General features: G+C 50.9%; 1 long non-coding RNA gene across 1 annotated transcript in view; it reads right to left on the reverse strand.

The window, feature by feature from the left end:
• Window positions 1-721: 721 nt before the first annotated feature.
• The window catches only part of LOC143424338 (uncharacterized), a 68,540-nt gene continuing 51,879 nt past the window's right edge, over window positions 722-17,382 (reverse strand). Inside the window, exon 3 of the long non-coding RNA XR_013101923.1 lies at window positions 722-1,023. This is a non-coding gene — a long non-coding RNA (uncharacterized LOC143424338). The remainder of the gene's footprint in view (window positions 1,024-17,382) is intronic.

The raw sequence follows: 17,382 nt of genomic DNA on the forward strand, positions 1-17,382 counted from the left end.
CCACTGGACGACTGTTACCACGCATTTGCGTCAGAGAGGCTAAAGTACTCGGTCATAGACCATTTTTGGAAGTTTTTAGTATAGTTAAGAAACACGATTTTCTTTACTATCCCATTATCCTATTAAAAACGCCATTACCCGGCTCGTTTTACAGAAGAAGAAACTTTCCTAACAGAAACTGCCCGATATCGGCCATTAATGGAGACGAAAAGTGGCTGTAAAAAGCAACGTATAACACTCGGATAACGCTGATAAGGTGCGAAGAAGTTGGAGACACCTCTTGTGAACAAGCTTCAGATAATACGAAAGCCTGGTTAGTCAAAGGAGCATAGTTTCGAAGGAGTGCCCAGTGTTCACTGGCATATGGGACCAGTGAGTTAAGGGAGGTCAATGGTATCGCGAAAGCTGCCATCCGCAGTCGAAACCTGACTGCGACGTATCGCTCACTCTCGCGAAATTTGCCAAAGATTTCCACCCGCATCTCCTAACGCGAATTCGTCGACGCGATATCGAAGCAAAAGGGATGACGTCGCAGATACTCGGTTAATGCCAATTCGATTTAACGAAACTTGTACGTTCACGTGATAACTTGGACAAAGGTACTTCAGGAGAAGCTTGCACGAGTGCCATCGACGGGGTCCCTTCGATCTTGGATCGGTGATCGATGGGAAACGAAAGTAAAGAGACATGCATATAACGTTTTACATACCGAGGAAAACTTGCAGCGATGGCGGTTGGAAGTGGCGTGCAAGTCCTGAGATCCTCTCGATGGTAGATCGCGAGGAATACGTCGTCAGCAAGTTAGCTGCTCCTGGCTGGAGTGGACAGGCTCTCGAACTGGACCGTAGTTCGTGGAATTCGTGTCCTTCTCTCGGGGAAAGAGAAGAAGTTGATGCTGCGACCGCGGCGAGATAAAACATGTGCGACTTCCGCTGCGTCGGCACTGATTATTTCTTCTTATCGTTTCGTGGTACACTAATTTCCCTGGTTCCTGCCTGAGGGTCCGCGTGGGTTTTTGGAAACCTGAAATTCGCAGAAACGGTATCGAGTTAATTTAAAATAGACGAATTCGGTGATCGAAGGGTGGGCTCCGTCAACCCTTGGAGGAATCGCTGGAACCATTAAACATCCTAATAGAGATCTCCTAACGAGGAGTTCAGAAAATCGAGCCGAAGAAAAACGATGCTCGATCGCCATATCGGGGCCGTGGAGAACATCGGAAGCGCGTCTATTGATTTATTTTACGACGATCGTAAACTCGATCGGTCCATCGCGTTCCTCGCGTTCCAGCGTGTAAGTCATCGCGCGATCGGGTCCGCGGCGAAGAAAAGAGCGGGACGACGGGCGAGGGGGAAAAAAACGAGGAGGAGAAAAGCGAGTGGCCGCGAGGAGGAAAGGAGGAGAAAGGGGAGGGAGAGGAGTAAAGAGGAGGGAGAAAGGAAAGGAAAAGGGAACTCATTCTCCGGTTCGAAAAGCGCGCTTGCCCTCTCACGACAAGCCCGAAAGATATATTGTCGCGCTTATATTTACGAGGAGCCAGAGTTATAAATCACGGGTTCGTCTGCTTACCAGAACGCCGGTGGAAAGGGTGGATCGCGGCCGATGGTACACGTACGCGCACCGGTACACGCGCACCCCTTTCACCTGTGTGCAGACACCACCGTGGCTGGCCAATGTCGGCGTAATGGTTTTTCGATAATTGTGTAACTGTTTCACATTGCTGGTCGGTGAAACACAGCGCTGTAAACGCTTTACCCCCTTTAACGACCGTGCTCCGACGCGATCCCTTGGCCCCTTACTCCGTTGGCTTCCCTTCGATATAGGTGCACGCGTATACCTGCCGCGTCGATTTCCATTCCGTCTCTCTGACGCATACGGCAAACCTGGACGGAATGAGAATCACCTTGGCACGCTTACGGTCACGCCCGTTCCATTACGATTTTCCGTGCCCGATTATTATCGATACGAGCGCGCCGCTTTTCAACGTTTGCCACGGACCGGATATCGTTCCCCGATTCGAGACCTAATCACGGGCACGTTGCCGTTTCCCGTGCTCTGCGGTAAGCTAAAATACTGACCGATTCCTGATGACTTCAAAGGGTTCATTGCTCGCGATCACTCGTTGCAAGTTTCTCAACTACTGCGGCTGGAAGCTCGATAGTTGCAACCTCGATAACTTTCTACGTCTGTTAGGTGTGTGTATGTGCCACGCGGCAATTAGTCAAATCAGCGCCGAGTAAATAGAACGAAAGTGAAGCAGCGCGAGAAGAAACCGTAAAACGACTCGCCAAGTCGGGATGACATTCTCGTCACGGCGAACTTCTCGCAGGAATTATCTGGCCGAGCAGTCGTAAATCGAGAGCCCGTTTGCAACTCTCGGGCTGCCACAGAGTAAATAAAGCGTTTTCTTCCCACCGCTGTATAACTCTTTTCTCCACCGATAAATATTTATGACCGCGACTGGCAAACGAGCTTTATTATGTTCCTCCGTGAGTCGAAAAGGATCTCCTTAAAATCGTTGCGCGAGCATAGTTGCAGCCGCGCGTGTTCCACCCGAACCACAATGGTTATACGACGCTGTAAATCTTAATTCCTCCGTTGCATTTCTCAAAACATACATCATCGACGGGTTTTTCGGCTTATCTTTAGTGCCCCGGTGTAAAACCCATCTTATAAAGGTGTTTCCGACGCGCAGCCTTCGAAACGTGAACTATGTCCCTTTTTGTTGTCAATTCCCACCCTCCTCTTTTTTCTCTCTTTCTCTCTCTCTCTCTCTCTCTCTCTCTCTCTTTAATCTTTTTTCCTCTCTTCCTTTTATCTCTGCGCTCACGAAGAGAACTCGCTCCCCGTGCATTTTCAACGTTTCCTGGACCTTTACGGCGTAATGGTTTACGAGGCGAATGACTAATGAAGCCGGTTAAGCCGTGGGATAATGACTCCTGACGACGTACACGTTTGACACCGATGACCACTTCCTGACGGAATAGGTGTTTCGCGTGACCGTCGACCAACGAAACGAGATAATATCGGCAACTTTCTATTCGCTCATCCCTCGGTTCTAACGAATTTATCGCCGATATCCCGAGGCTTGGCGAAATTTGCAAAAGCAACGAGCCGCTCGCATACACGCGCGCGCGAACACCTTTCATCAGGAATATCACAATTCATGTTCGACGGCGGACAGGATCGGCTGCGAGGGTTTTCTGCCGGATCCACGCGCTCCGGTGTGTCCGGGTTGGGTTACGGGCTGCCAATAATTTATATTGAAACGCCATATCTTTTGTTGCCCGGAGAAATTGATTATTGGCTGTTGTTTCCTCGCCAGCGAATCAAATTTCACGCTTGTAAATCATATGGGTTTAATATCGCCGTGGTGGTGTTGCCCCGTTGCGGCGCCCAGCGAATAACCCTCTTTTCCTTTTTCTTCGCGCCACGCCACCAAACTCTTCTTCCGCGCGGTCGTCCAGCGTGTAGCAAATTTTATTCGCGAATAACGGATGCCACGATACGGGCTGCAGGGACACCAGCCGTTCGACGTTCAATTTTTATTCGAAATTTAATGCCCACCTCTGACGCGCGAACGCCAACCACCGCCAAGTTCGACCTACCCTCGCGTACGTCACCACGGTTCACGCGAAACCTCGCCAGACGACGACTCATCCCTTTTTTTTCTCTCTCTCTCTCTCTCGTTCGACTCTGCTGGATTATTTCGTTCCGTGACCAAACGGCATAAGACACGTGGTTTTTTGCTATCGAGCTTCGACACTTACACCTCCTTGACCTTGCCAGAGCTAATGGTCCCAGCGAGAGAAGTATCACAGACCCGATAAACGTCCCCCTCGTGGCTGGTCGACCCTTACGATAAACACTTTTTGCCGATATACTCGCGATTTCCACCAGACCGTTCCACGGAACGCTTCTTGCCACGCCGATTAAGTCCTCTAGCCGGTCGTCGACCACCTCGAACGTTTTTATCGCGAGATAATGGAGTTGAGAGCGAACCAACCTAAGTATGCACGTACCAACCGGACTACCACATACGTACAGTCGCTCTCCGATCGATGGATTTTGAAACGCCTCGATGGACCGGCTCGAGTTTACTCTTCGGCCAGCTTATTTAACCGGATCGTATCCTAATAGGAAATTCATTTCGCGAACGAAACGAACGATTAATAAATACCGATCCGACTCGATTTATGCTCTGATAGTATATACATATATATTATATATTCTTAACGCGCGTTAAACGCGACGACCCGCTAGAAACGACTCTATATCACGTGTACGCGTAGCTACACGTGTAGGTTCATATGAGTAACGATAACTCGTTAGCGTTCGCGAAAAGGGATTTCGCAATCCCGCTATCCAGCGACCGTTCGTTTCAATCCACCAAGCTGTTTAACTGTCCGATAAGCGGACCGTTCCGCGGTCCGCTGGTCGAACGCGGACGGGCGCAATTATAAAAAGCAATTGCCAGAAAAAATACGCTTCGCGCGCGTTTTCGTCGGTGAAATTGCATTTCCTTCTTATCGCCGATGGCCAAGGCGTCCACTGGACCGCGAAGTGTCTCTCGATCCTTCCCGATCGTTCGTCAAGACCCCTCCCAGTGGCCATTGTTCTCGACAATGAACGATCGGTATTATAAGTACGAGTAAGCCCGCGGCGGGCACTGCTAAGGCAGAAATCGGCAGCCGATCGATCTGTCCGGGCTTATCGGGACCATGCTAACGAGACTCTAATTGAGGCTTGCGCAAGATTACCTGTACCGCCTGTTAGCTAATGTCACACGAAATACCCGCTCTGAAAACGGGCCACCAGGCATAAATCATAACCGCCCCGGTTTTTGCTCGACCAACCCGCTGGCTGATAGTCGAACGAAAATTCATTAGCTTCTTATCGGGACCGGTTCGCGATCGGCTGTCAATCAATCGCGCCTAAAAAACGAAACGAACGCAGCGTCTAAAATCGAGATCGGTTATCCTCGTACGCCATCGCGATCCAAGTGATTTCGATGGCGAGAAAAAGGTGGTTGTCGACGGCGATCCGCTGACGGAACTGATAACAATTCCGCACGCGTCACGAAATAGCTGGATAGGTGTGCGACTACGTTCAGAATGCCTTTCACTCTCGCTACCACTTATCACCTGGAAATTTACCTTCTCTTCTTTTACACAAGAAAAGATCCTGACCAGAGGAAGCCGACTCGACGATAAATAACTGAATCAATATCGACGCAGCAAGATCCCAAGTCCACCTTCGGATCCCCAAGGATCGTACAATGTAACGAACGATCACTGAATTAAGTCCGTGGCAGCGATTCCTCTGGCGTCGAAGATGCCAGGAGCAGGCTCCAGGCTGCAATGAGTCGGCGTATTGAACATCGACCCTCGAGGAACGGTTGACGATTTTCAACAGCTCCTCGGTCGAGTGTCAGAATCAATTTCTACCAATCAGCCCGCGGCCAGGGCAACAGCGTGGAGCCGGTGCTGTCCGCGCGTTTGATACGATGAATGCGATCATTGTTACACGTCCCCCCCGACACCGTACGCGGTACCACGTCCCCGTCGATTCGTAGAACTGCAATTTCGCAGCGTACCACTTCGGCAAACTTGAACCTGACGCGGCTAGAGTATCGGAGACAGGAAGGATAATCGACACGACGCGGTAACAGAGGCTCCTTTCTCCGAGCTGATATCGCGAAGACCAACCTTGACCCTGCGCCATGCTCGTCCGCCATGTTTGTTGACCCGGTAGAAGCGGAGGAAATTAGGTCGCGCGGGGATCGAATCAACGAACGACGGTGGCCCGAAATTGTTCGTAATCTCCCGTCCGCGCAGCGGTTTTAAACTCGTCGAATCGCAGGCACCGATTAGCATAGATCCCGTTTCGTCAGCCGGTAATCGAAGCTTATTGTTATACGGCTAGATAGCGCGAAGGCCGGCTATATTTACGCTCGAGAAGCGGTCTGATCACCGATTGTTCGCCGCGTGAGCGCGAGATAACAGCGAGTTAACCGGCTCTGCGTTCGTTCCTTCTGTCGCGTAAATGGGACGAGTAATTTTTATTCATGGAAATGGACGCGGCCACGGACGGCAAATAGGCCGCGGCGACACACATACCTGCCCCGCCGCCGCGGAGGCGCGTAAATCACCCGCGCCTTACGATCCCAGGAATGTTTTTCACCAGCCCGATGAATACGATCATTGTTATTCCCCCGGCGTAAGTCGTTGTTGATTGTGCGGCCGCGTTCTGCTCGCGATACGGAATTCCCATCGTCAGGTACGGACTCGACTGGTGGAGAACGCCGCTCGCGTAGGACGAGACCTCGGATACCACGGGGCGTTGATAAGCGCCAGTCATCCTCGATGTATTAATATTGCGTTGACATCGATGTCGGTATTAACCTGTCGGTTGGGACGCGTGACACGTCGTTTCACGTATGTACGACGCGAGGACGATCATTACTCCGAATCCTGTTGCCATGGAACGATCCGTGCGACGTATCAGTGGTACCGCTCTCGAGAATTACTACTCGAGCGATATCTTCGAACGGAAGTAACGAAGGTGTTCGGCGGAAAATTATTGCCAGCGAATTCCCCTGTTCTTCCACTTCGTCCATCAGTACTTGCGAACGATTCGATATAAAAAGGCGAACGATCAACTGAATACGATAGCGGGATTATTATGCGATGTTTGAAAAAGCAATAGAGGGAGCGAGTATCAAAGAGTTGCGTAACAGATCGTTACGTTAGGGGTTTAATAGCAGCAACGTTCTGTTCGCTGAAACTAGCCCTTTGCACGTGTAGCATGTAAATTTATTGTAATGCATTTCGTGCTCTCGCTTGTACCTCCTTTATCCCAGTGCTGTACGCAATAAAGGCGGGATTATTATTAATATTAGTGCTTGGTATTAATATTTTCATCATCGCAACGGGAACGCATTGCGTAGGAAACGGAAAAGGTAACAGTTCACCGTAATATTCGTAGTGGGACTTGGTTTGTTTCCCGTGGCACGCTTCACGCATGCTGCAGAAAGCCAATATGGCGTATTCAGTTTCCGGCTCGTTAATAGCGCGGATATGAATTTTTCAGCCGACCGGATTCCGGCTTTCGTGTCGCTTTCGACTCGCGTCGGGAACGAGATCCGCCGGGCCCGACATCCGCCAACCCCGGGCACGGGATGTTTGGTACATCGTTCCAGGGATCGATCGTCGCGTCCCGCCGCGTTTAAATCGTCGACTGAATCCGCCAAGTTCACGGGGAACAGCTGCGCTCGATTCGCAAATGGACGACTCGCGTCCCTTCCTCGCCTTCGCCCGCTAAACAATTTGATTCCGTCCCGCGCGGGCGTTGGTTCTCGAAACGCGTGGATCGTGTCCACACCGAAGTTAACTCGAAGACGGAGTTTCGCAAACTGAGTTTCCATATAGTCGCCGGGCGCAGTTGCAATTTCTGCTATACCACCCGAAGAACGCGACGAAGGTATTGTTTGCAAAACGGGCGCGGGGATGGTTCCCTACCCGCGCCATATTTGCTTTGCCTTCGATATGGAAACGGATACCGTGGAAATGTATTCACGTATTCCTGTTTACCCCGGAGCGTACGCTGCCTCCTTCTCTTTTCTCGCGTACGAAATCCATTACACTAAAAGAAGTCGCTGTTCCACCGATCCTCCGTGCACGGTTCTTTATCTATATTGAATTTCCGCGAGAGAGCCGCTCTCCGCGATCTTCGCTCCTTTCCAACCCCCAAAGAGATCAATCCTATACCTCGTCGAATAGCTCGTCGATCGCCAAACACCAGGCAACAACCGGTTCGATGTTTCACCGCGAAACAGAGCAACCAGCTCGCGAAAAGAAACGTTCCTCCGAGCCGCTCCGAAATCGCTATAACGGAATACCACAGCCTCGACAAAGACTGTTAGAGCCAGGCGATTAGGTTGGATAATTAGACGCAAATTGCTCTTTACGACCAGTCGATCCGTCCCGATAATCGTAGCCGGGACTCGCGGAGCGGCGCAACGGCGATTTTACGCCGTCGATAAATCGCGGATCGTAATTGATAGCGGCGTTTACAATGCTCGGAGCGGCGGCAACAATGGTGAACGGGACCGTGGTCGAAGGAGCGCGAACACGGCGTGGTTCCTACCCTCGCGCAAAGGAGGGCGGCTGCCCAGGAAGTTCGTATTGGCGCAAGGACGCGGAAACGGGGACACAGGTTTCAGGTGGTAGCGGGCTGTCCTGGCATCGCCTCGACAATGGTCCAGGCCTGGCAGACTGTAACAATGCGCCCGCCCACGGCTGGAGCCACTTTGGTTAATTAATTGCCGGCCCTCTTTGTTGACGGACCGTGGCGCGGCCCGACACTGATCCACCCATATTCCCCGCTTTCTGGTCGAATTAATTAACAACAACTCGCGCAGTGGCTCGCGCCAGAAAAGTGGTTAATTTCAACGGGCCGACGCGCGCGGAGAACCTGGCCCAGGCCGTTCTCCGTGTAATTTCCACGGTGGATCCGTAAAGCGATTACAACCACTCGTTTCTGGGCTGGCCCCGCGATCGCTATTAATTCGCGACCCCGCGGCTAGTTAGGTAACCCAGCGAATTCACCGTGTCGCGAGCGGCGCACGACAAATTTCGCTTGTAATCTTCCTCCCTTGTCGGACTCGATTAATTCTCTAACAGCGATAAGGATAATTCTATCGAACGAGCGGCGGTAAATAACACGGAGACGGAACGCCGCGGTGCGCGGCTTCTTCCGGAGTATGACATTATCTAGATGACAGGATAACTACACGGGGTTGAATTATATTTTACGACGTGATTATTGGTAATATACTCGCTACCGGCTTCAACGGTACGGGGTATAATATTACGAGTACCGGGTCTCGTGTTTCATTAACGGCGGAGTGTAGACGGTGGCCGGAGTCTGCGTTTTAATCGAATTTAAGATCAACTTTATTCCCATTGTTTCGCGTAGACTCGACGAGGCAGTCGATATACCCGCGCGCCGCTCCGTCCTGTGTCAATAACGGATCGACGTCCCGGCGAAACGTCGATTAAAACTAATTTAACCGTCGCGCGACTGGCAGCCGGGTACCGGGACAATCAAGCGCCGCCATGTAAATTCGCTCCGGATGGAAACCGTGGCGGGTGGGTCCGCGTAAAAAGGAGCCAAAGTAAGCAAAGATGAGATCGAACGGCGCGGCACGGGGAAAGGTATTTCCAACGGTTCGATTTCTTCCACCGGCATCGGAATGAGATCTCGGTAATGTAACTGGCAGGCGAGCGTTCGACGAGCGGGTCGGCGACACGCGGGACTGGGCAGACAGGGCGGGAAAGGCGGGAAAACCAGGCGGACGAGGGAAAAAAAAGCGGGTGGCAAAAGAAAAGGAATGTAATTACAACGGGGAATGATAATGAAGTTTACATTTTAATAACCAGCCGCGTCGCCAGATGGACTTGAATGCAATATTAATAGTTCCCCTTTGCGGGCGGGTTTCACCGCTACCGTTGCGGGGTGCGTCGGGACCTGGTTGCTGCAGAGCTCAGCCGAGCTCTCGCGTCTGCCAACGTCCGTTTGCTCCGTACGGGGACGCGAGGGGAATGCGCGAGAGGTGTTATTGCATTTCGCAAAGAATGCAGTCCGCAGCGTCATAATATATTTGCGCGGACCCGGGGCTACGCGTCGACGCGTCGACGCGAGCTCCCCGGCGACGACACGGATCTAATTTATAAGTTATAAGTCTGCCCGGTGGCCGAACGATCGTCCCGTGTTATTCTCCTCCTTCTTTTCCTCGCCTACCTACCAACCCGCCCCGACCGCGGCTGGGCCACGCTCGACTTTCAATTTGCAACTGTACCCCACAGGTATGTCTCGCTGGTAAAACACTGCCGCTGGTAACGAGACAGATTTACCGACAATCGCGCAGCTATCTCGCCTTTTAACCGTACGGCCGTGCCGTTCGTGGTCCATCGCCATCGTTCTCGGTTAATCTTGACAAATGCGTGCCGGACAGGCTAGCGTGTCCAAAAATCGTAACCGCGCCGCATTTCTCTGAGCGTAGCCCAGTGGTTTCATAACCTGATCACGATATATCGTGTTTCGAGGGTTAGGTAACCTCTCGAACAGCCTGGAATATAATTAAAAAGAAGGTAAAAGTATGAGGGTATCCTATTGCCGGTTATGACTATCGAGTCTCCTATTTTTTTTTAAAGGCATTCCAGTTGAACGTGGAAGAATGGCCTGGTGAGGGTACATCGTTGGATAAGAGCTAATTAAGTGCCATTAAAGAGTGCATCGTTCATAAAGTCCCCGGGCTTCCAGGTTTCTTGGACGCATACCACCTATCCGTCTATCTCGTGCATTCAATTTGAAAATCGTTTTCCCGAACGTTACGCCGGCGGAGTTTCACGGGAAACGAGGGAACCGCGTTCAGGGAGTCGCGATGGTATTCAACGATACCTCTCCGGAGGCATCACCGAAACGTAGCAGCAACCATTAATGAGGATAGTAGACTGTCTCTGGGACGGGCATCCAATCACCGCGAGATCTCAGTCGGAGCGCGGCGCGCTACGCGCCGACCTATCGGAGATTCGAATCTAAAAGGGACGGGGTGGTGAAAAAGAGGAGTAAGGAAACGAGCGGAAAAGCAGGGAAAAAGGGGGACGAGAGAAGGGACGGCACGCGATGAAGCCCGAGTAACTGCCGTCCACGTAGGTGTTCCGGCAAGATTTTCCCGTAATTATCGAATCTGGCCGGGGAGTAAGCAGAAAAAAGGCCGCGAAGAAGGAGAACAAGAAGCGCTAGTTGGGAAAGTAAATGGCTGACGGCAAGAAGTAAGTGGCTGGAATGATTAGAGAGCAGCAGCAGCGGAAGATACCGTTCATTAAGTCATTTTGCACAGTCGAACCCTCCGCCCACCACGGGGGAGGGAGCGAGGGCCGCCTCGACGAAGGCAGGCGTGCAAAGCAAACTGGCTGCCAACTCTCTTTGGTAAAAAGTAACATTAGCTTCACCGAGCCTAGCAGTCGGCCAGAAGGTATCTTCTTCCCTTCCTCGCCTCCTCGTCTCCGTTTCCATCATTCGTCTCCCTCGAATCGTTCTCCACCTCATCGTTTTATCACGGCCACTAGTTTCGCTGCCAGCCCAACGGAGAACAGCTTCCCCTCTGTGTTTCTCCCCCTTTCTCTCTCTCTCTCTCTCTCTCTCTCTCCCTCTCTTATACGATTCTCTGTAGCATTCGCCTGTGTGTCTCCTCGTGGACGCGGGCTATATATCCGACTAACGTTTGACTCCCGTCACCCCGCGGCGCGTTTCCGCGTGAACTCGCGCGAATGTATTTAGGGCTGTGTGTTCCGGTACACCCACTTGAAATTGGCTTGATGCTAATTAAGCTCCTCTCGAAAAGTTTCCCGAACTCTCCGAGCAGCTTAAGCGTTTACTGCAATTTTGTAATCTCGAGTGGTTCACTACGCCAGGCCGGACCGTACCGTTAAATTATTATCGTTAATTCAGTTTACCCAGCCAACTTCCGTCTGGTAATACCGCGCGAGCGTACAACCACGAACGAGTTCAAGACGAAGAGACACTCGCGGCGGGCAATTGCCTCGCGACGCGTTAACGAACGCACCGCGTCTGATCGCGCGTGTAAAGTTTTCGAAAATATTCCAGTAATTCGAGTCAACGTCGGGAATCACACGCGTACCTTTCAAAGGAAGAGAGCAGCCCATCGATTCTCCATTCATCCTCGCTAGAAATGCTAGAAACGGAGAGACGCGCGGAACTCGACACGTTTCTCGAGCACCCCGTGGATTCTTAAGTTTATCAAGGCAGTATAGTTAGCCAGCGTGTGACATCCTTCAGCAGATTCGTCCGATGGCTGTCAATTGCATGCATCGCGTGCACACGTACACGCGCACGTACACGTCTATCGACACGTTCGAGGAGTGAAGCATCCGGCCGATCGGTTCGGCAATTTCGCGCGACCTGATGGCCATTATCATATTCCTCGCGTATCATATCAAATTTATGGCTAATAAAGACCGATCGAATAACAGGCTTGCGGGCCCTGAAAGGTTCGCGCGAGCACGGAGGTAGAGGGAGCCGGGATACTCAGGGACCCCGGGTTCTTCCTTTTCTCCCTGTTCGATTCCACGGCGTTCGCCACCATCCGAGCAGTTGGCTGGCTTTATAGTCATGCCAGTTGGCAGTAGTGGCAATTGATATGCACGCCATTGATATATGGGTGCATATTTCACAAGGTTGGCAGAGCCGCGAGCTCTCCGGTTTGTTATCTCCCGCGTCTCTCCCTCGTTTCTATATACGAACGGTCCCTCCCGTCCCTCGACCCGCACTTATACTTCCCACCGAGGTATCTCACTCTGAACCTTCACCCTTTCGCCTGGCCAGAGCCAGATCGGCTACCAATACGCGCAATGAATTATGCCCCTCCTTTGTTAAGACCCTTGACGTGTCTTTGATTGGAAGCCAGTGGCTTCCTCGAAAAAGAACAGCCAGGCTTACAGGGAACATACGAGAGACCTCCGACCCCCAACCGGCGACCTCTCCAATAACGTGTCCGCGAGCCGAACAGAATTTACCTTCCGACCAGTCGCGCGAACTTCCAAACCGACCCCTTATCGAGTGTCCTCGTCGACTCGCGCGCCGGAGAATAAAATCTCTTCTCACGGGCCCAGGAGTTAAGACCCGTCTCTCTCAGCCACTTTGCTCGGATGAACCGATTACAAGGCGACTCTCGAATTCATCCTATTTGTCGCCACGCGAGCACAATTCTTTTTCCCCCGATAAAATGCTACACTTTATTTCGGACGGTAGCTGAATTCCTCGATAAACCGTCGTTCGAGAACGTGTTCGAGCGTTACTCGTCCGGTGTCTTGTCAACCTCCGACTGAACGCGAACGATATATTTATCCTCTGAACAGCGCCGGACGATATATAAATTGCGAGGTACGAAGGCAAGAAACTATCGGGACGCCGGTGCCAGCGGCTTGTTTCCGCATTGTTTCGCGTGTATCGAGGACAGGAACGGGGTGAAATAAAACGCGTCGCTCCAAGATCGGCAACTTATAGAAAGCGGATTACCTAGGCCGGGTCTCTATTGAATAAATTCATGAGCCCTGGCACAATCGGCTATAAATTATCCAGCCATTTTTTGTCAATATTCATAACGCGCGCTCGCCGTCCACGGTTTTCTATTGTGGTTCACCGAAAGCTGGACAGAGCGATGCTTTATCAGTCGAATTTAGTGGAACGGGTAAGGTGTGCGCGATCATTCCATCGACGAAGCTTGTCCAGAAGGTATTAAGTATTGTTCTGCGTTCAGGAAGTACGTACGAGAACCGAGTTCTTTATTGCGACGAGTACAGCACTTTCGTCTACCAACCACTTAATTGAAATCCGATTAAAAACTTGTTCGACGAATGGAATATTTTTATCGACCCTGCATCGACTAAATTTAACAGGAAACGGCAAGCACCGGACGTTTGAGTTCGACTGTGTGCCGTCGAGCGACATTTTCAACTTCTTCTCCCTCCAATGGAATCGATACCGACTGTCGAATCGCTCCAAAGACCGTTTCCACCAGCAGAAGCGGCAGAAACGTCGCTGTACTCGCCTCAAATACTTTAAAACAGTCCATTTAATTACAGCATTCAATTTATTTCGAACGTTCGTGCGCATGCCAAGAAGACCGGCGACGAAATCATCGTAAAACGCATAAATTCGTTCCGGTTAAAGTTCACTCGACGGTATTTGAAACCTCGTTACGTTTAAAGAGCACATCGCTGTATATTTCAGCGGGGGAAAAAAAAGGAGCAGAGAGAAAAATGGAGAGGAACAAAATACACGACATGCAACAGACGTCGTTTAAAGTCAAAGGGTTTTAAAAAAAAAATCAATGAATCCCAAGGGAGGCGATGGAACGGTGGCGTGGAAGTCGGCCGAAAAAAAAAAATCGTCGCGTAATAAATTCATGGGAAACGTGGTGTGCCCTTCTGTTTTACGGCGCACGTACCGAGAGACGGTTCGTGAGTACGGGAAAAATGTCACCAACTTTATCAAGAGTCACGCATTCCCAGAAGGCTTATCATCGTCAGCCGACCTAATTATAATTGCCGTTCTGTGTTCGTCGAGGCCATAATGATAATACGTTTCCGTATTTTACATTATACATCGGCCCGATGAATACCTAGAAGACGCGGAACGCACGCGGCACCGCGAGCCTAGCGTAGGGCGTTTCACTCGCGGCAAAAAGAGTTGAAAAGCCGACGGGATTCGTAACACGAACCAGCGTATTACGCGAGATACATAATTCCCGTGGAAAAAACGAACGTGTGGATTAATCTTCATTGGCAAAAAGAAAGCGAAGGGAAAAAGTGGCGGAAAGAAAGGGAGAAAGAGAAGGAGAAGAGAAGGAGGGAGGAAAAGAAAGGACGATAGAAGGGGAGGAAGGAAAAAATGAAAGGAAAAATAGAGGAAAGAAATTCGAGTGTGTATATCGTTTCAACGAGAACGCCACTATCTAACGTCGCACGCGATATAGCGCTTTATTCCAAGCCGGTCGTTTAACCTTTAGACAGCTTTTTAATTTCGCGCCGGCTAAAAGCTCTGCGCGTCAATCTATCTTGGCTCGCGATAAATGTTGTATTTATATAATAATAGAAAGAGAGGCAGACCGAAAGTATTGCTATTGAAACATTCATCGCGAAACTTTCGCGTGACTCGCGAACTTCATCGATTTCGCGATCTCGTCACGACGATCCTCGAAGATACGAATGATCGCGAAAAAAAGATCCAACGATTATTTAGCAGCGGTGCGCGATTTACGAAAACAGTGTTCGAGGCGAAAGAGTTGATGGCGATCGTAGAGAACTCATTTATCGAACGAACCCTGTTCCGAAAGTAGCGAGAAAGAAATCGACGAGAAGGGCGGGGTTTGATGTGGTGTTTAACCGCGGCTAAAGGTGCACCCATTAAATCAATGGCGTGCCCCGTGGCCTCTTTCCGGTAAGGAAACTTCAAAAGACGTTTTTGCCCCGGGAATACGTGCCAGACTGGAGAGATACGGTATACATCGACTGCGTTTTATGAACTCTGGTAGAAAGATAGGATTTCCGTGCCGCTGATTCAGTTTCCGCGCTCGAACGTTCGGCTTTTTGATTTACAAACACAAAAGGGAGACACAGGTAGGGCGACTTATTTGAGTAGCGTTCGCCAGCATCGAGAGGAGGAGTAGGTCAGAGGTACGGAGAGAAAAAAAAAAGAAAATAAGGGACAAAGTAAGCAGAGAGAGAGAGGATATCAAAGTCGCTGTCGCATCTGACGTATCCGCTGATCCTTCCTGTCGACCCCCGCGAGTATCGATTTTTGAAGACCGTGCCTCCTCTCTCGCCTCGTTCCGAATCCGAGTCACCGGGAATAAACGCGAAACAATGCGCGACGCGACAAAGGGATTGAACGGACAATCCTTAAAAGACACGGAATTCTCACATACGAACGACGTCCCCCGGAGGATGTCTTTACGTTCAAGGGAGAACTTGCCGGATAAGCCTTACTGATGACTCCAATTAGCAAGCTCCAGGCGAAACGGGCAACTTCTACTTCCCTTTCATTTCTGCCTCTCTAACGCATTTATAAGTCTCTACGGATTCAATTCACCGTACGAAACTCCCAGTCATTCAACTTTACCAAGAGCCACGCGAACTATTACCCTGCTTCCACTTCCATCCATGACCCTGTGCTCCTTACAAATTTCAACCCAACCTTCTCGACAACTACCCTCCTCTGTATTTTTAATCGTGCCTTCGGCGCGTGTTAACCAAACCCAATAAAAAAAAAAAAGTAGAGAAAAGAAATCTATTTCAAGCAACCATTTAAGAACAGAGTCGAAGCAACGTATCGAACAGTTACGATAACCAAAGTGGGCGAAGTCAGATTACCAAAACTCTGGGGCAACGGCACGCGTAACGCCGCTCCGTAACGAACGACAGAGCCAGAGGATTAAAACATCGAAACGAAGCTGAAGGCAACCCGGGGGCTGGTGGCTGAAAGCGCGCGCACAGACGACTCCGTGTCGTTTTTCCGGCGTTTAATCCGGGAGTACGGGAAGTACGCGCGACGGAGACGGAAGCTCCGGAGGAAACGGGAGAAAGATTCAGACGCCTGGCGCGTCTGCCTGGAGATCCGCGGGATTAGTGTGGCGACGTTGTTCTAAGTTCGGGATACAGGTTCGGGAGGGCGGTGGCCGGGCAAGATGTGCGTGGGCGTATGGCGAAAAGCCAACGGCGGCGACGGCGGACGGCCACTCCGTTTTCTCCGCGAAGCTCGCAGACAAATCGTTCCACGTTCGCGTGTCGATGTAGCTGGTGAGCTCGTTCGACGGTATGGGTGCGCGATCGTGTCGGCTCCACCACGTACAGAGTACGTCCGCACGTGTCGCCGCAGAAACACGGCCGCGCGGATAGCCGGCATTCGAGGGATATGTAAGATTCCAGCCGCCCACATCGCGACAAATTGTTGCTCAGCTGATCGAGACCAGACCCACCGCTCGTTTAAACTTTAAATCTTTTTCGGCCGGTTCAGCGCGGGGGTGAGAGGGGGAGGCACACCGGCTGGGACCGCGATACACATTCGTATCGTGGATGCCTACGAGGACGTGACCGTGATTCATGCCACACGCAGGCCGCCTGTAATGACAGTCCGCTGGCAAATTGCTGGCTCCGGGACCGTTTCCGAATGATTTATCAGCCATCGCCACCCGTGCGTCGAACGCGATTGTTTCGCCCCGCGATTACTTGCAATTAATCGGTGCACCGGCGCCCGAGGCTCTTCTGATTTTTCACGATGCCCGATAAGGGACGTAGCGAGAGGGTATCGTCGTAATTTCCAATGGATTTCCTCTTTTCCCTTTTCTCTCTCGTGGATGATGAATGAATTTGTTGCGACTATTCTGCGATTCTGTGTTACTTCGCGACGGGAATGAGAGGAACGTCGCGAATGCGTGAAAGTCTTCGTATCATTTACGAGGCTTGACAAGAAACAGACAAATCGATGTAATTCGACTGAAACTTTGTAGCGGATGGTATCAAGGCGTGACAAATATTGGGCTATATGTTTTATGGCTTCAAAGCCAGAATTAGTCGTGTTTACTGAAGTGACGCCGTTAAGATCGCTTTTTACGAGCGAAAGAAACGCGTGGGCGTAGGATTAGCGCCTGGTTCTATTCAGATCTACTCGAACAGGGACGCGTCCCATCGCGGAACGTTCACACGATGCAATATTTCAGAAGGAGGATCCTATTACGCAAGCAAGTGGTTTCACATGCTTTCATGCGGTCTGCTGTAATCACTGTGCGAACGCGAT

The sequence above is a fragment of the Xylocopa sonorina genome, chromosome 6 (assembly GCF_050948175.1).
Source record: "Xylocopa sonorina isolate GNS202 chromosome 6, iyXylSono1_principal, whole genome shotgun sequence".
Lineage (NCBI taxonomy): Eukaryota > Metazoa > Arthropoda > Insecta > Hymenoptera > Apidae > Xylocopa > Xylocopa sonorina.